Source organism: Somniosus microcephalus, chromosome 9 (genome assembly GCF_052327205.1).
Source record: "Somniosus microcephalus isolate GS21.2 chromosome 9, FLI_Smic_1.0, whole genome shotgun sequence".
Taxonomy (NCBI): Eukaryota; Metazoa; Chordata; class Chondrichthyes; order Squaliformes; family Somniosidae; genus Somniosus; species Somniosus microcephalus.
This window is the reverse complement of record NC_140995.1, coordinates 186,082,752-186,102,267: the sequence shown is the minus strand read 5'-3', so window position 1 is coordinate 186,102,267 and position 19,516 is coordinate 186,082,752. Positions and strand designations below refer to the sequence as shown.

At 48.7% G+C, this 19,516-nt stretch overlaps 1 long non-coding RNA gene across 1 annotated transcript in view; it reads left to right on the top strand.

Moving 5' to 3' along the window:
• LOC147112908 (uncharacterized) overlaps nt 1–19,267 on the top strand; it is a 40,585-nt gene extending 21,318 nt beyond the window's left edge. Inside the window, exons 2-3 of the long non-coding RNA XR_015079591.1 lie at nt 17,074–17,157; nt 18,251–19,267. This is a non-coding gene — a long non-coding RNA (uncharacterized LOC147112908). The remainder of the gene's footprint in view (nt 1–17,073; nt 17,158–18,250) is intronic.
• The last annotated feature ends 249 nt before the right edge of the window (nt 19,268–19,516 follow it).

Below are 19,516 nucleotides of genomic sequence, written 5' to 3'. Positions count from 1 at the left end.
CCGCTGCAAAACGAATGTGTGCACCCCCTTGAATGATTCCAATGTTCTCCACCCTGTATACCGGTGCGGGTCGGGCCGTCCCGCCCATGACCGGCATTCTTATAACTATCCCCATGACGGTGTGGTTGGACCGCCCACAGTCCACCGGGACTGGGTAGGCCTCAGAAGCTAACCGGAGCTGGCATGTGCTTAATGCGTTCTCAAAAGGGTGGAGGGCTGCGAGGTGTTTGTTGCTGATCCAGGAGGGGACTAAACCTTGCTTTAAATCCTCCAGATTGCTGCAGCCCTCGCCCAGCAACCATGCCCCGTACAGCACGCACACCTCGTTTTGCGCAGCCTGGTCAGAAGCGTTTCTGTCCTCCCTGATGAGAGTATTTACCGTCTTGGCATGTTTTTCCAGCTCCGCGATGATCTCCTTCAAATGGAGAGTCATGGCCTGGTCTTCATGCAACTCGGAACCTACCACCTTATTCTCATCAGTTAAAATACCCTTTAATTGCGTTTTTAGACCATTTAATCTGGGTCTGCAGCTCGATGTCATCTAAACTGTTGATGAACGAGGATCCCGTGTTAAAACGTCATTAAAAACACCCCTTCTTTGCCTCCCAACCCCGTCCCAAACCTCGTGGTGAGTATACAATGCGGTCTTATTGACTTCCGAAAAGTCAAATTCACGGAATTTTCGAAACATGTCAGTTAACAGGGCTTGATCCAATTTGGCAGTCTCTGCGGGGCACCACGCGGGTAAGTGTACCTCAGTGAGGTTTAAAATCACCGAGGCCACCGCGTAATGCACCCCTTGGTACAGCACCTGGTCTGTGGGTACTAGTACCAGGCTGGTCCCTTGGTGATGGTGGGGCATCCCTCTGCTACTGTCCGTGACGTCGTGGGCAGGGGCCATCGGGGGCAGGTCACTAGTTCAGTGGCATTAACCGAGATTGGGGAGTACGGGATCGCGCATGCGTCCAGGCGAGACTCCCAGTCCATCCCCCTCCCGTTATTTTGCCACTGGCTGCGGAAAATGATGGAAACGCCTGTGGCGCAGGCTTTCTCTGATACAGATGTAGATCCCTTGATCCGGTTCCCACCATTTATCCCAGCACACACTTAACCCTCCCTGGGTCCCTGTAATGGTCCTGTGAGTGTCATTCCCTAACCTTTCCCACTCTATCCTGGGGGTTCCCCATGTCTTTACTTAACTTTCTGAGCCACCACCACCTATCCAGGGTAGTGTTCCCTTTACAGGTCAAACATATTCTTTTGCCCACGGTGACGCTAATCCTTGGGTTGACGATTCGTATCCTCAGGCACTGGAGGGAGGCATCCCCATACGTGAAGCCGGTCTCGCTACAATACTGGGTTGAATTGGATCCCAGCCACCCCGGCCAGCTCACCTCGTGGACATACGAGGTGATTTCATCTGCCTCCTGTAGACCACTTCCATCGTGTGCTAGGGGCGCTCTCTTCCAGAGCATCCGAAGATATGATGGTCCTCGACATCGCCCCTTCTCGCGAGGCTCAGCCCGAACAGGGCGAGCAGGATTATGCCTCCGCACATTTTGAAATTCTGAAAAAAGACATAAAGGCATCTAGCCAGGTTCCCTGGAAGCTCCCTGACTCGGGGGAAGTGTGATCGGGTCCCGCGACCTCTGCTCACGTAGACAGCACTCTGGAACGGTTCCACACTTAAAACTTAGACTACCGGTTCCTTACATAGAATTAAATCAAAACACCCTAACTTAACCCTCTATACACATTACTTAGAATTATACTATCTAAACTATATACATCCGCCGCCCGTCTCTGGGCAGCCAGCCTAATCCCTGTTTGGGCTGCTGCAGGCTGCTCCCTGAGGCGTGGCTGCACTGATCTCCACTTCTGGTCCCTCGCAGCTTATGGCTGCTGGCTGGGGACCTCTGTCTTTCGGCTTCTCCCTGACACGGGAGGCCGCCCCTTTTAACTGAAGAGCCAGTGACCATACTTTTCTGGGCTGAGGTGGCTGAGGAGACCTCCTAGGGAGTGCTACTGGTGGGGCTACCCTGGCGAGCGGACCCTTGGCTCGGGTCACAGTCCTTGCTGGCTGGGGGCCTTCTCCCTCGGGTCCCTTCCCTCCCAAACCTGAACTGGGGATGGGCAATCCCTCGCCACCGGCTGCTGAGGGTCTTCCCCTCCAGGCTCAAAACCTGGTTCGGGCTCAGGGCCACTGATTCGGGCTCCTTCTCCTCGGAATCCCACAGGAGAGGGGGAGTGGTCTGGACAAAGTGCTGGGGATCTTTTCCCTTGACACATGCGACTGCGCCTGCGTGTGCGGCCTGCGTGCGCGTACCCGCTGAGGATTTCTAATCTCGGGTTGAATCCCAGCTTCCTGTTTCCCTGCCTCCGGCTTAAACAACTTACACTGGTCATGAACCATTTTAAAAACCCTTAGCTGACCCTCTAAACTGCCAGCCCTCGCTGTTAACCTAGCGTTCTCCTCCCTTAAAGCCTGCTCAACTAACGTAGCCTCCGCAACCTGGCACCGTAGGTATTCCTCCATTTTACAGGAGGTCTCTTCCTGTGCGTGTCTTTCTGGGGGACACATGTCGACAAGCTGCGCTGGCTCTAGTCATTGCTGTGGGTTGTATGGGGCTGATGGGATTACAACACCGGTGGTGGCTGCTATTTTACCCTGGTTGGTCAGGAAGAAAGATCGTATCGACTCCAAGAGTGGCTCGATCGCAGCGGGAGGGATACCTGGCTCTGCCTTTTGGGCTGGGGCTGATTAATTCTTTCCCTTATTCTCCTTCCAGGGATTCTTACAATCCTTGCGCCAGTGGCCGTCCTTCCTGCACCCGTAACAGTTTAACTTAGTCTGGGAGGGACGGTTCCCCTCCTGGTGCCACTCTTTCTTACTCTGGCTCCCAGGTTTAATGTCATGGACTTTTTCCTTGGGTTGGGGCGTCTCGATACCCCTCATATTTTTAAATGCTATAGTGAGCTGGTGGATCACCGTTTCCTCGGTGGTCTGGGGGCTACTAGGGTCAAACCAGGCCGCAGCCTGGGCTCGGATTTGGGGCAGGCAGTTTGTCATTAGACAACGGAGCTAGTGGGTCAATTGAACTTGGTTCAGTAATGCCCGCGCTGGCATTCCCGGGCATGCGCTCCGGTGGACTGGTCACAGCCTGTCTGCGAATGCCTGCGGGGACTCCCCTGGGAGCTGTACCGTTTTTTCCACCCGGGCGAACGGACTACCGTCATTGAGTCCCATGGCCTCCAATATCTCATTCCTCAAATCCTCATAATCCTTCTGCCCCTTTTTACATCAGATAGGGTCTGGAGGAGATTACTCCCCAGAGAAAATAGCAGCATCTTAGCTTGCTCTGCGTCATCGCATTCATTGACGCACGCTGCCTGTTCTATCTCCCTGAAGTGCAGAGAGGGGTCTCCCTTTTCGGTGAGCTTGGGGATGTGGCTAACCATGGCCCTGAGCTGTTGGGTGCCATGCGGCACCACAAACTGATTTTGGATGGCCCCTGGGTCCTCGTCATCAACGGGCAGGCCGTACCTCCGTTGTCGGAGGGGGTACACCGGTCCTGGTCCCGGCCTATCTAGTGGGGTCTGCTGTGCTTCCCCTACCACTTCATCCTCCACCCCCCCTTGCTGCCAGACCTCCTGAAAACTCGGAGCTATGGGTGGCAGCTGTGGGACCTCTGATTCCCTAGCCAACTTTGTCCTGGGTGCTGCCTGTGGAACGGTTCGGCTTGGGTTGCTGGTAAAGTCCGACTGGCCCGCCTTCGGGCTGATGAGGCATATCATCCCCTTCGCCCTCGACAAGGCCATGCCCAAGCTTTCTATCGCCTCCCTACAGGGCCCGTGATTTGCCTCCTCGAACCCCCGGTCGCAGGCTAGCTTATATGCTGCCTTTACCTCCCTTACTTTCTCCTCCTGCTCTTTTAATTTTTGGGTAAGGTCGCAAATTGTGTTCTGCAGCCTTACCTAGCTGCCCCTCGCCTCTCTAACCTGGTATTCTAAGTGCTCCATCTTGCGCCTAGCGCTGGCTTTACTTTCAGCAGTCTGGTACTCCAGGCGCTCTACCCTTGCCTGATGTTCCCGTTGCACCGTGACGGCCCGGGCCTCCAAGCACTCTACTTTTGCCTGGTGTTCCTTGGCCGTCTGTGCTCTTTCTTGGCTTAAAGCCTGAAGCGCCACTAGCACCTTCTCTTCCGCTGCAACCTTATCCTGCATTTCTAGGGCCAATTTCTTGAGCTTGGCAGCCTGTGCTGCTACAACCCTGTCCAGCACTAGGACCTGTTTCTTACAGCACATTAACCAGACTGCCTTTTCAATTGCCCTCTTATGCTGTTTACTTGCCGTCCACTGGGCGGCGGCATCTATGGGACGCTCGGCCTTTAACATAGCGCCCACCCATTTCTTGGCGATATTAACCTTTCTACACACAAGTGGACAACCTCTCTTCCATTGCGGTTTCTCCCTCCGCACCACTGTCGTTTATATCGCATACTGTTGCCGATGTCCTTGCCACGGTTGCCATTTCTGTAGGGGGTTTTGGTTTGGGGTTTGTGTCTGGCCAGTCAGGCATATCTGAGCTGCTCCAGCCCCGTGCGGTTCGAATCGCTTCCCCTCTGGTTCTGACCACCGGACTTATTACGAGCAGCGATATAAACAAAACGAGACCAGTGGTTTGGTGCAAAGAAAACCAATGTTTATTAAAAATAGAGAAAAATAAACACTATACAGAGAAAATCACTATGTATGTAACACAATTACACTTAGCGGGGGAGGAGAAATGGACACATTGAGGGAAAATGACTAAAATGACAATTTTAGCAATCCCCTTAACTCCCACCCTTTACACCTATCTAAGTTGTCTTGCGATGGGCCAGAAAGCTTTATGCTCACCAGTCTCGGATGTTAGAACGCCTGCTCCGTGCCCCGTTGCCTGCCGATGTCTTTAGGGTTCGTCGATCTTCTTGATGGTAAGGCAGGGCACCGGAGTCCAGGCGAGAGAGAGAGATGGCTTCCCGAGGGGCTAGTTATACCCCTTTCTGGGAGCCCTTATCACCTGTCAGATCAGCTTGTTTCTTTCTGACCTGAACGTGTTGAAGATGGTACAAAGGAAACCGGTCTGGGCCCATTGCCCTGGATGGCCGGTTAATCGGTCTTTAAACGTCCCATAAGTGTTTTCCTTTGTGTAACTGGTCTTGTGATGGGGCCATTCCAGTTTTAATGCCCCGTTGATCGTTTCCAAACAGTGTTGGTCAGCTAACGAAGGTCTGAATGCAGCTATTACATGTTGATTGTGCAAACGGCCTTGATGGGTTTTAATCAGAGGCCCGAATGCCACTGTTTGCTTCTCATACATAAATGCAGAAGGCCTGTCTGCCTTCTAATTTCTGGAACATTCCTCCTTTGTCTGCCCAAAACTGAAACTTGCAGGCCTTGGCCATGAAGTTGACCGCAGCCATCTTGTGGAGCCCTGGAGCCCTGGATTTTAAACTCAGTCCAGCCAGGGTTTCTTCAATAAGCCAAAAGTAAATCTTCGGGGGAGACATGAAATTTGCGAATCCTTTCAGTACCCAGCAAGGGTCAGTGCTTTCAGGAAAGCAGCAGTAAGGGGACATAAAAGTAATCTCATGGTGAATACTATCCTTCTACAGGCTAATTACTTTGTGAATTAAGGTGTCTGCAGTTCCAGTATTGTATGCGTTACAGGAAACTTTGTGCTATCCGGCACCGACGGGACCGAGCTGTTGCCGTTCTCTCAAAACTGCCGGACAAACCAGCGTTAATGTTGAAGCATACGGAGCTTTCCGTATCTGGCAACAAACACTGTTGCTTAGCAACAGCTTCTAAACAGTCGGCTGTACCTTGGAAGCGTCTCTGTCGCTTAGCAACAGCTTCAGAGAGACTTTGCAGAGACCTGACTGGGGGAAAAAAAAAGCCACGAGAAGAAAAAGCTACGAGAAGAAAAAAACCTAACAAAACGGCTCCTGATTTTTGCCGGTGGCTCGAGCTTGCCGGACATTTAGCCTCCGGATATCACAGTTTCCTGTATTATGGAAATTAGTTTATTAGTGCATATTTAGACAAATGTAATTTTAAAATGAACTTCAATGGTATTGATTTTAGTGTGTGAATATGGCACTATTATCAAGGACAAAATTCACCAGAGTCGCATTGCAGCCTGTTGAAATCTTCTACTAATAACTCCCCTGTCATTTCTAAAATCCTCCCTTGCAACGTCCTATTAGGAGGTTCCCCAATCCAGCATTACTGCAGATTCAGTGTGATATACTCAGAATGGTTTGAGTCAGCCTCAAGTTAGTAAATCAGCACTGAAACCAGAGACAGAGGAACAGGTAGTGAAAGAACAACAAGCTCAATTTATGGAAGAACTGCCCTTTTATATAGCACCTTTCACATCCTCAGGACATCACAAAGCACTCTGTGTACCAGCCCACCACTGTTCCTCCTGGCTGAAGATCTGGGAGTTCCCTCCCCCGGCCGCGCCCTTCCTTTATGCTACTGTCCTTGTTTGGGTGGGCAGAGGGTCCACCCCAGCAAGATCCCGCGGAAACTGATCAGGAAAGCCAGGCCCCAGCATAGCCAGAGTCCCGGCCTAACTTCCAACCCTTTAGACGCACTCCTGCCAAACTTATGGTGTAAGTGTGCTGGAAGGGCCATGGATTTACTGCCCCAAACACTCATGGCAGAGTGCAGGGACAGTGAGATCTCAGGATATAGATAAATGGGTAGAAGAGGCCATAAAAAGGCAAACTGGATTCTGTTTTCTATATATAGGCCCATTGAACATAAACAGCAAATAGGGTTCCAAGTTTGATACATAGGCCCATTGACTAAAAAAGCAAGGAAGTGATGCTAAATATGAACAAGATACGGTTAAAGCACACTAGCAGTATTCCATGCAGTTCTAGCATCTTATTACAGAAAGAATATTAGAGCCATGGAAAGGTACAGTGAAGATCCAAGGAATGAGGCATTATAGTTGTGACGAAAGACTTGGAAAAAATGGGTTGTTTTCAATGATGCAGGGAAGTTTGAGGGGGGATCTGAGAGATATTTTCACAATTCTGAAAGATTTACTTGAAAGTAGATAATGATGGATTGTTTTCACTGATTGGCAAATAGGTAACAAAAGCACATTGTCATGAAGAACAAAGGGGAAGTAGATATGACTTTTTTTTCCAGAGTACGGTATGCTTAACACAAGTGGCTATTGACACAGAGCAACATCATTTGAATGGAAATAACAACAGAAAATGCTGGAAAAACTCAGCAAGTCAGGCAACATCCGTGGAGAGAAATTTGAGTTGACGTTTCGGGTCTAACCCGAAACGTCAACTCAAATTTCTCTCCACGGATGTTGCCTGACTTGCTGAGTTTTTCCAGCATTTTCTGTTGTTATTTCGGATTTCCAACATCTGCAGTATTTTGCTATCGTATCATTTGAATGGAATTGGATAAGTATTGAAAAGGAAGACCAGAAAGAGGATACCAAGGGAAATTTAAAAAAAGTTTTAGGAATAATTGGCCTGATCCACATCAACTTCTTATCTTCCTGACACTTTAAACTTACCTGTTATTCACTCCTCACCAGCCCATGCAACCATGTGCAAGTGATGCTTGCAAAAGTGGTTTGGACTTAGTGTAGAGGTGCAAATGGGAGGTGTCATAATTTCACTCCTATTATGATGAAGCCCCCACCTGTTCATCTTGGAGCTTGGTCACCAGAAATGTGTGTCATGTGCACAACAACAACTTGTATTTATATAGTGCCTTCAACGTAGTAAAAACTCCCAAGGCACTTCATAGGAGTATTAGAAGACAAAAACTTTGACACCGAGCCACATAAATTAGGGCAGGTGACCAAAAGCCGGCGGGGGGGGAGTTGTGGGGCTGGAGGTGATTACAGAGGTAGGGAGGGGCGAGGCCATGGAGGGATTTGAAAACAAGGATGACGATTTTGAAAAGGGGCATAAGCCTGCTGATTCAGGATCTCTGCCCCTTTTTTAGTCCATGAAACCTGTGAGCGGATGTACATGGAACGTTGCAGCCAGGTAGATCGCCCCAAAGCTGTCCTGGACCTGTGCTAATTCTTCCACTCGCCCTACAGAATCTGCAGACAATTGCAATTTGATTAGTTTTCTGGTGGTTGCTGCATGTTTAGTGGAACTTTTTACTAGCTTTTCAATGAATGGAAACATTTTTTTAATTGGTTGGCTTTTCAGTGGGATATTTGCGTCAGTTAACATGGTTCACTTAACAGATGTAGGTTGAGGCTATTTATAATCAGTAGGACATTTGAGCCATCAAAATGTTTTGCCATGTGGACATTTTGCCACATCCTGCCGACCCAGACTGGGTGCAAAAGTATTGATTATATAGATCGTTATGTATTTGGAATCATAGAATGATTAGCACAGACAGAGGCCATTTGGCCCATCGGGCCTGTGCTGGGTCTTTGAAAGAGCTATCCAATTAAAGAAAGGAAGAAATAAAGATTTGCATTTATATAGTGCCCTTCACAACCTCAGGATGCCCAAAGCACTTGACAACCAATGAAGTACTTTTGAAGTGTCGTCACTTTTGTAATGTCGGAAATAGTCCCACTTCCCTGCTCTTTCCCCATAGCCCTGCAAATTTTTCGTTTTCAAGTATACAATTCCCTTTTGAAAGTTACTATTGAATCTGCTTCCACCACCTTTTCAGGCAGTGCATTCCAGATCAGTTCTTTTATGCTGTATAAAAGCAAGCAGTAATACTATTATCTTTTTCACCTTGTGGATTCTTGGCAAAACACCAGCAGTAAAAGTTGTCAATAATCTCTTGTCCAATCACCAGTTCTTTTAAAGGAAGCTAAGTAGCAACTGTAAACCCCAGAATATACAGGTGGGTCTATGTGTAAAACGTATAATTACTGACATTCCAAGTAAGTGATCTGATTTCCAGTTTTATTTCTCTCCCGTGCTTCATCGTTATTTCCCTGTGCCGTGCCATTCTCCAACAGGGGAGACTGGAAAATGCTTTCTATAACTGAGCACCAGGAGGAGCTCACTGCTCAGGACTTCATCCTTCCAGGAAAGTGCCTTGCCTTTGCCATGACCTGCCCAAGACAGCCTGTGAGGAGTCAGCAGGGAGAGGCTCAGATCCTATCACTGAGTGCACATATAAAAAAAATTCTAATTTTAAAATAAACAGTGCAATAATCAGAAGGGTAGTTATGCTTTGTACATAACTGCTATTTAAAAGCAGATTTTTTTTCAAATCTATGCCTGAGCCAGCTATTAGTTTCCTAGTGGATTTCCTCTTGCTTCCAGCCGTAACAGCTGCACTGGACTATCATATTTTTCACCTCGGCTATTATGAATTTCTTTGGACATTAATGGATCTTGTAAAGAATTTATTGACTCTAATTCTAAGCTATCTGTTGTTAGCAAAGAGGTTGAATGGATACTGAAAATCAAGGAAGAAGTTCAGGACATTCCAGAGGCAAGGGCCATGATCCAATTCATCAAAGACAGATTGAAATGGTTGCCTTAATAATGAAATGGTTTGAAGCAATTGTTTATTCGGCTTTGAGCCCAATGACTTGTTATGACTGATTCACTATCCATGTGAACAGCAAAACCAGTCGAGGGAGTATCCATAGTCATGCGATCTTATTGGGTGAAAGCAAGTCTTGTAATAGACACTATATTGGTGTAAATTCATTATATGCATTTTAAAATGTTTACTAATTAGTGCTTTTTTTTGTAGAGCTGAGCCAGATAATTTTAAAAAATGTATTATTTCCCAATCCCCCTTTCTGCATCATGGTTACTCATGTGTTTTGCGTGCTTCACTGCAAAGTTAAGTAAATGGTGGCTACTGTGGAGTTCCCCTTGAGCAGTCCATAGTGTTGCCAACCTTCCAGGATTGCCTTGAAATCTCCAGGAATTGAAGATTAATCTCCTGGATACTGCTGCAAACAATCCAGGAGAGAAATCATCGGGGCATTGTGTTTTCCATTTTCTTTGAACACTTTTTTGTTTATTCGTTATAGAAATTGGAAAGAAATCTGTCTATGCAGGGCCATTGGAGGTGGGAGGTCTTGTGATGAAGCCTCCAGGAATATGTCCAACTAGAGTTGGCAACCCTACCGGTCCGTAAAACATAGATGCTCAGAACCTTATTTGCTTCGTGCAATTATGGGTTTGAAATTATGGATTTGAAATGGGAGATGGGAGAAAAGTGAGAAGCAGCATCTCGCCTCTGAGACATGGAATATTGTAATTTGTACTGAAAATGGGGGAGCAGGGGATGAAACTGGTCATCGGCAATGGCGTGAAACAGGCGATAGCAAATGGGCAGTCTGTCACACTATGTCCAAATTACTTTTCCATTCACTTCGATGGAAAAGAAAACCGGTTGCTGTGTGATGGGAGCTGCCGATTCCTTATCGCCTGTTTCGCGCTATTGCTGAAGACCAATTTTAATCCCCAGGAGTGATTTCAGGGAAATTAGCTAAATAGAACATAAGAAAAGTCAAGGAAGAGAAGACCATTCAGCCCATCAATGCTTTTTCCTGTGCTTCTCCCAGTCTAGCATCTAACTACATTTTCAACAGCACAAATATCTTTGACTTTGCTGCCCAGCTGGTGAATTAGTCCAAGCATTTACCACTCCTTAAGCAAAAATATCTGTTTTAAATGTACAATTTCACCACTTTAAATGTATCTCCATTGGTTGGTTCTATTAGCCTGACTTGCTCAGCAATCATTTTCTAGATTTACCTTATTTATATACCACTTAATATTTTGTATAACTTGATGATATCCCTCCTTAGTCTTATTCTCTCTAGATTATAGGGCTTAACTTTTAAATTAACATTCCATTTCTACAAATTCTCATCCAAAAATGAAATCCATACATTTGGGTCCACGGTGAATGCAGTTTTTGTATGCTCTATTCTGCAGGCTGTTAATGTGTACATTGCAGCTGCACACAAGTTCCGTAGTCTGATGTTAGGAGTCATTGGGGAGTCCAAAGAGCTTAACTGTTCCAGCTTCCCGTAGACTGTAGGGCTTAACCTACAGTCTTGTAGCTTGTCTCTTTTATACTTGGGGTCATTCTTGTTGCTCCTTTCTGCACCTTCTCCAATGCATGCACATCCTTCTTGTGGTGTGCTGACCAGAAATCCAGTGCATTGTATAACTGTAGATACATAGGGGTAAGTTTACAAATGTAGCCTCCTGGTGCAGAGCTTTGTCAGCTGGGAATGCATTTTGGCAATGTAGGCAGTGTCCGTGGTTCTACAGGATGTATCAGCCATTAAAATTATATTGATAAATCCTGTGGGGCCCACGGATTTCCATGCCTGCATCCCCAAGATGTTCTCTTGGTGGATGGGTGTCCACACTTGTAATAAGTTGCCATGTTTTCTACTTTTCTAGTTGTACTTCCCAACACTCTATTGGATTTTTGAATTGCTGTGCCATATTGTCTAGGCATTCAAAGTGATGAGTCTACTCTTTCTCCTGGGTCTTTTTCTAAGCCCTCCTGTGCTAATTCTATTCCATTCATTTCACATTTATGTTGCACATTTTTGTCCAATGCGCAAACCTTTTGCATTGAATTTCATTTGTCTGCCTGGTTGTATAGCTGATCTTAATCCTTCTGCGAATCTTCAATGATTACTCTGTTTCTACTGAGTGGTTCATTTGTTACAAATTTAATGATTCAAGGGGTAATTTTCTGACTCCGTATTTCTGGCATGATCTCTGCACGTGACTATTAAAACTAATGGCTGGAAAATCATGCACAGCGTTGCCCCTACATTTCCAACATACACTCGGAGCAGACAAAGCTCCTTCCCAGCAATGAAAAGTCAGTAGGTTACCCCTTCATAGAGTCAAAGGGCTGGATTTTCTCAATGGCGATGAGTTGGAGGTGGGACTGCTGCTTGTTGTGTCAATGTTCCGCCTCCATCATTATCTGACCAACCAGAGGGATTTTCCACTGATTGACCTTGTTAATATGCCCTGCGGGCTCAGTGATATACCTATCAATTCCTCCAATAAAAGGCGAAGAGTTACGAAGGTGACTAAAGGTTTTTATTGACTAAATAACAGAGCCCACTCTCGTGGGTGATCCGATCCAAGCAGGAGGAATACCAGCCAGTCGCTCACCTTTATACCTGGCCTGGTGGGTGGAGCCAAGGCGGAGTCGGCAGTGGTCATCCCAGGTATAGCAGTGTGGCAAGAGGCGACCTCGTACCATGATACAATAGTGGTCAGTGATACAGTTATAACGAACAGTGGTGAACAGTGCTAACTACTAACAGTGATACGATAGTGAACGTGGTTTACCACATTCACCCCTTGTTTAGAATTAAGTCCGGCGGGGTGAAGTGTACTACCAATTCTGGTAGGTCAGTCTGTCCGGAGGCTTCGTAAGCCTCTCCGATCGCCGCAGCGGTGGTGTTGCCTTATCCGGTGCTGGTGCCTTATCCGGTGTTGATGCTGGTGTTTGCGTGGTCGGCGAGGGCTCGTGGGGTTCCGGCATGTCGTCTACCTGGGCTGAGGTTGGGGGGGGTGGTGGCGGTGTTTCCGGATCGGCTGAGGGTGCGAGGTCTCGTAGGGAGACAGTGTCCTCCCGCCCGTCTGGGTACGCCACGTAGGCGTACTGGGGGTTGGCGTGCAGGAGGTTCACCCTCTCGACCAGGGGGTCCGTTTTATGGGCCCTCACGTGTTTCCGCAGCCAGACCGGCCCCGGGGCGGTCAGCCAGGTTGGTAGAGTGGTTCCCGTAGTCGACTTCCTGGGGAAAACGAACATTCGTTCATGGGGGGTGGTGTTAGTGGCCGTGCAAAGTAATGACCGGATGGAGTGCAGCGCTGTCGGGAGGACTTCTTGCCAGCGGGAGGTTGGGAGGCCCTTAGACTTTAAGGCTAAGAGGACGGCCTTCCATACCGTCGCGTTCTCTCTTTCCACCTGACCGTTACCTCTGGGGTTGTAGCTGGTGGTCCTGCTTGCTGCAATACCTCTCTCTAGGAGGAATTGCCGGAGTTCCTCGCTCATGAAGGAGGAGCCCCGGTCGCTGTGTATATAGTTCGGGAACCCGAACAAGGCGAAGAGGGCATTCAGGCACTTAATGACCGTGCTACTGGTCATGTCGGGGCAGGGGAAGGCAAAGGGGAAACGGGAGTACTCATCAACGATGTTGAGGAAGTACACATTACGGTCAGAGGACGGGAGGGGCCCCTTAAAGTCGATGCTCAGGCGCTCGAAGGGGCGGGTGGCCTTGATCAGGCTTGCTCGGTCCGGCCTATAGAAGTGCGGTTTGCACTCCGCACAGGTCTGGCAGTTCCTGGTCATGGTCCTGACCTCCTCGATGGAGTAGGTCAGGTTGCGGGCCTTAATGAAATGGTAGAGTCTGGTGACTCCGGGGTGGCAGAGCTGGTCGTGGAGGGTCTGAAGCCTATCGATATGCGCGCTGGCGCATGTCATTCGTGAAAGGGCATCAGGGGATTCGTTCAGCTTGCCTGGCCGGTACAAGATCTCATAATCGTAGGTGGAGAGCTCGATTCTCCATCTCAAAATCTTGTCATTCTTGATTTTGCCCTTCAGCTTGTTATTAAACATGAAAGCCACCGAACGCTGGTCGGTGAGGAGGGTAAATCGTTTGCCTGCCAGGTAGTGCCTCCAGCGCCGTACTGCCTCCACGATCGCCTGGGCCTCTTTCTCGACCGACGAATGTCGGATCTCGGGGCCCTGTAGGGTCCTTGAGAAGAAGGCCACTGGCCTCCCCTCCTGGTTTAGGGTGGCGGCTAAGGCGAAGTCGGATGCGTTGCTCTCCACCTGGAAGGGGATGGACTCGTCCACTGCGTGCATCGTGGCCTTGGCTATGTCTCCCTTAATGAGGGAGAAGGCCGCGCACGCCTCCTCCGTGAGGGGGAAGGAAGTGGCTTTCAGGAGGGGTCTGGCTTTGTCCGCGTAATTGGGTACCCATTGGGCATAGTAGGCGAAAAGCCCCAGGGTTCTCCTAAGTGCTTTAGGGCAGTGGGGGAGGGGTAGCTCCATGAGGGGGCGCATTCTTTCTGGGTCGGGGCCGATGATTCCGTTCTCCACTACGCAGCCGAGGATGGCAAGGCGCGTGGTGTGAAACACGCATTTCTCCTTATTGTAGGTGAGGTTCAGCCGTTGGGCCGTATGGAGGAATTTCTCCAGATTCGCGTCATGTTCCTGCCGGTCGCGGCCGCAGATAGTGACGTTATCTAGGTAGGGGAATGTAGCCTGCAGTTCGTTCTGGTCAACCATCTGGTCCATCTCCCTTTGGAAGACCGAGACCCCATTAGTGACACCGAAGGGGACCCTAAGGAAGTGGTATAGGCGCCCATTCGCCTCGAAGGCGGTATACTGGCGGTCCTCAGGGTGGATAGGGAGTTGGTGGTAGGCCGACTTCAGGTCGATGGTCGAGAATACTTTATACTGTGCAATCTGATTGACCATGTCAGATATGCGGGGGAGGGGGTATGCGTCCAGCTGGGTATATCTGTTTATGGTCTGGCTGTAGTCGATGACCAGGCGGTTTTTATCGCCGGTCTTTACGACTACGACCTGGGCACGCCAGGGGCTGCTGCTCCCCTCGATAATGCCCTCTTTCAGGAGGTGCCGCACCTCAGAGCTAATGAAGGCTCTGTCCCTGGCGCTATACCGCCTGCTCTTGGTAGCGACGGGTTTGCAGTCAGGGGTAAGGTTAGCAAACAGAGAGGGTGGCGGGACCTTGAGGGTGGAGAGGCTGCAGGTGTTACGCGGTGGGCGGTTTAACGTTTGCTGGTTGTTGACTGTGAGTGGGGGGAGGGGTCCACCGTATGCTAGGGTTACGCTTTGGAGGTGGGATTGGAAGTCCAGCCCTAGTAGGATGGCAGCGCAGAGATGGGGGAGGACGAGGAGTTTAAAGTTTTTATACTCCGTGCCCTTAACCGACAGGGTCACGACACAGTAGCCGCTGATGTCCGTGGCGTGGGACCTCGATGCCATCGAGATTCGGCTGCGCGTTGGTAGGACAGAGAGGGAGTAGTGGCTCACCGTGTCTGGGTGGATGAAGCTCTCCGTGCTTCCGCTGTCGAACAGGCAGGTCGTGGCGTGGCCGTTCACTTTGATGTCCATCATTGACTTGGACAGATGGTGCGGGCGGGCTTGGTCCAGGGTGACGGAAGCTAGTGTGTAGCTGAGCGAGTCGTTATCATCTGCGGGCGAGGCGGTCGGGCGTGGTGAGTAAAATGGCGTCTCCCACGAGGTAGGGCAAAATGACGGAGAAGATGGCTGCCCCCGTAGCTCACGAGGCACTATTGGGGTCGGTTGCCTTAATCAAAGATGGCCGCCCCATGACTCATGTGTGGGGATGCTGGCCTCAGTTGCCCTAAACAAAGATGGCCGCCCCCATAGTTCGCATGCGGCACTGCTGGCGTCTGAGGATCCGCTCCTGCAGGCCTTGGAGAAGTGGCCTTTCTTCAGGCAGGTTTTGCATATGGAGTTCTTGGCTGGGCAGCGCGACCTCGGGTGCTTCTCCTGGCCACAAAAAAAACAGCCGGCGGCCCGATCGCGGATGCCCGATGTCGGGGCCGGTGGCGGGGCCGGTCGGGTCCGGGACGCCGACGCAGAGGTAGGTCCCGGGGGCGGCGCTGGGAAGGGTGCTGTGGTAGGGGTCGGGCCCGAGTCCCAGGGTCGCGAGCAGTACCTGGTGAATGCTTCCTGATCTTGGTGGGCCACTTCCAGGGAGATAGCGAGGGCTTCAGCTTTTTCCATGCTGAGGTCTTTAGCTTCCAGCAGTCTTTGCCGTGAGTACTCGGACCGTAGACCTTTCAGGAATGCGTCGCGGATATTATCTTCAGTATTTTCGGCTGCCGACACCGATTTAAAGTCACAGTTCCTGGCGAGTGCATATAGCGCCTGTGAGAATTCGGCTACTGATTCTCCTGGCTGTTGCGGCCGTGATCTTAGGAGGTGCCTAGCGTACATGTAGTTTACCGGGGTCCGGTACTTCTGTTTCAGCAGGTTGATGGCGGTCTCGTAGGTAGTCATGTCCTCGATGAGAGTGTATACTCTCGGGCTCAGTTGTGCCTGCAGGACACTTAGTTTGGATGCCTGAGGGACGCTGGATTCTCTCAGGTATGATTCGAAGCAGACCAGCCAGTGTTTAAAGTCTGCGGCTGAGTTTGCTGCTCGTGGGTTCAGGTCCAGGTACGGCGGTCTGAGGGCTCGCAGCCAAGCTGGCTGGTGTGGCTGTGCTCCTGGGAGCTGCGCTGGTGGCTCCTCCGCCGGTTGTGACTCGTTGTCGGACATCATTAAATTTAGTCAATAAAATTGATATACCTATCAATTCCTCCAATAAAAGGCGAAGAGTTACGAAGGTGACTAAAGGTTTTTATTGACTAAATAACAGAGCCCACTCTCATGGGTGATCCGATCCAAGCAGGAGGAATACCAGCCAGTCGCTCACCTTTATACCTGGCCTGGTGGGTGGAGCCAAGGCGGAGTCGGCAGTGGTCATCCCAGGTATAGCAGTGTGGCAAGAGGCGACCTCGTACCATGATACAATAGTGGTCAGTGATACAGTTATAACGAACAGTGGTGAACAGTGCTAACTACTAACAGTGATACGATAGTGAACGTGGTTTACCACACTCAGCAGGCCAATTAGGGAGGAAGTCACTGACAGAGCATGTTAACGTCAGACATGCTATCTGTCAAGACTTCTTGAAAGAAGAAATGTCAGCATTCGACAGCTCTGTGAAGCTGTCAAACACTGACATTCTCTGTAGTTTGATGAGTCCTATTGTTCAGGACTCATCAAACCTTTCAACTGTGTCGATTTCAGATGGCTGTTGGTTCGGAGGATCCAATAGTCAGTCTGAAATCGACAAGGAAGATGTCGGGTCTCCCGATCCAGGGTGGATGAAGGTTGTAGGAAGAAAACCAGGTAAGTGAACATTTTTTAACACTTATCACTTGCCTTGCATACTTACCACTCCACACTTGCACCCATCACTCACCTCTACATTATACTTCCAGGTGCCTCCGACCGCCACAGACCTCCTTCACGTCTCCTCCAACCCGGCGGGGTTCTCTGAGGTCGGGAAGCCTTCACCTGTGAAGGTAAAATGGCACTAATCCTTTTTTCTGCCTGTTATCTACCTGGATGCCTACAGATGCCTTTCCCGCCTCCAGGAGACGGGACCCGAAGCAGCACATCTTCCCGCCTCCTGGCAAAAGGGCACAGAGGCGGGATGGGGGTGGGTTTGTTATCCGCCCCCACTTTCTGCTACTTTACCGGCAGTCCCGTTTCCATGCCCGCCTCCTTGGGGCCTGGAAAATCCAGCCCATAGAGTCATAACGGCACAGAAGGAGGCCATTCGGCCCATCGAGTCTGTGCCAGCTCTCTGTAGAGCAATCCAGTCTGTCTCCTTCCCCCGCTCTATCCCTGTAGCCCTATAAGTTTATTTCCCTCAAGTGCCTATCCAGTCTCCCCTTGAAAACATTGATCGTTTCCGCTTCCACCACTTCCGTTGGCAGCGAGTTCCAGGTCCTCACCACTTGCTGCATAAAAAAGTTTTTCCTCACACCCCCCCTGTATCTCTTGCCCAAAACCTTAAATCTGTGTCCCCTAGTCCGTGTAACATCAACTAGTGGGAACAGCCTTTCCCCGTCTAGCTTATCCAAGCCTGTCATAATCTTGTACGCCTCTATCAAATCACCCCTGAACCTGCTTTGCTCTAAAGAAAACAAATCCAGCTCCTCCAACCTGTCCTTGTAGCTAAGATCCGCCATCCCCGGAACCATTCTAGTAAATCTCCTTCAATGTAATCACCTCTACCCACTTCAATATTTTTAATGGGTTATTTATAAAATCCATATGCTATTTGTGGTGTCAATACTGAATTTCAATATTACCATTGCAAGACTACAGATATTTAATCTATATTGAATGCTGGGGTATATTTTACATTCCTCTTCCGTGCCACCTTAAATTAATATCTTGGCCTCTTCCAAAACTCCTCGGGCATTAGTTCTCGCCCTGTTTGAATGTTCTATTATTAGTATCTGAAACCTACATCTGTTGCAAGTTCAGAAGGTTTAAATATCTTTACGCAACCCATGGAATAAAGCAATGACCAGTACTGAAGGTTGTATTTATACTATGATCTGGCTAGTTTATTGCTGGATAATGCTGATTTTCTTTGCATTGCAGATCTTTATGGCAGGCTGTGTATGTTTGGACACACCCATCATTAGGAGCACTTTTAAGGGTTTTGCAGGAATCTGGAAGTTCAAGTATGCTGAAGCTTGACATGAGGATGCTTAGGTAGGCTGCAATCATAAAAAGAAAAGCTGTGAATGCTGGCAATCTGAAATAAAAATGGAAAATTCTGAAATTACACAGCAGGTTGCTCTGAATCTGAAAGAGAAGGGGAGATTAGTTTTTCAGGTTAGACCCTTCATCTGATGAACCATAGGAGTCACCAGAGAAGGAAGCCCTCCGGCCCATCATGTCTGTGCTGGCTCTCTGCGAGAGCGATCCAAAACTAATCCCACTGCCCCGCTCTCTCCCTGTAGCCCTGTAACTTCCTCCATTTTAAATATTTCTCCAATTTTCCATTAAGAGGCAAAGGCCTCTGCTTCAACCATTCCCTATGGTAAAACAATCCATGCTCCAACAGCTCTCTGCATAAAGAAACTTGTTCATAAAACCGAATCAATCTTTGACCTCTTAGTGCACACGTTTGGAAAGCTTCTGTTGGGGGTTTTCTGTGTAAAGAGCTCACTTATTTTTATCCAGATTGCAAAATAAGCTTAATGCAGTGGAGTGAGGTGTACCAGTGACTGAAAGTGGAGGTTGAGACTCTGGACCAGTTGAACAATTCACTCAATCTAGTTGAAGAGCTCCAGAATATTGGAAATACCAGCCTTTTGAGATTAGGTTTGAGAATCTGAGATAATATTTTTTACAGTACGTGCCTGAATAAAGTCATTTTTAGAATGCTCTTCATATGAGTTATTGCATGATCAATGGCATCTGTTTGTATATAAAAGATGATTATTGTGACATCCCTGTATTGCGCTGTTTGTGTGTGGTGACCATTGTGGTTGTGAAATAAATAATAAAACTTGTGATTTGCTATTTTGAGCTTGATTTAATGGATTAAATAAGTAACATGTTTTCTTTATATAAAAAAATAATTAAAGTGCTTGTCATAACACTTGTTTAGTAGGATGAGAACTAATGATAAAATATTTTTAACAAACTTAGAATTTTGTTTAAACTCATTCTAGGGATGTGGGCATCACTGGCAAGGTCAGCATTTATTGCCCATCACTAGCTGCCCTTGAGAAGGTGGTGGTGAGCCACCGCCTTGAACTGCTGCAGTCCGTGTGGTGAAGGTACTCCCACAGTGCTGTTAGGGAGGGAGTTCCAGATTTTTGACCCAGTGACGATGAAGGATCGGCGATATACTTC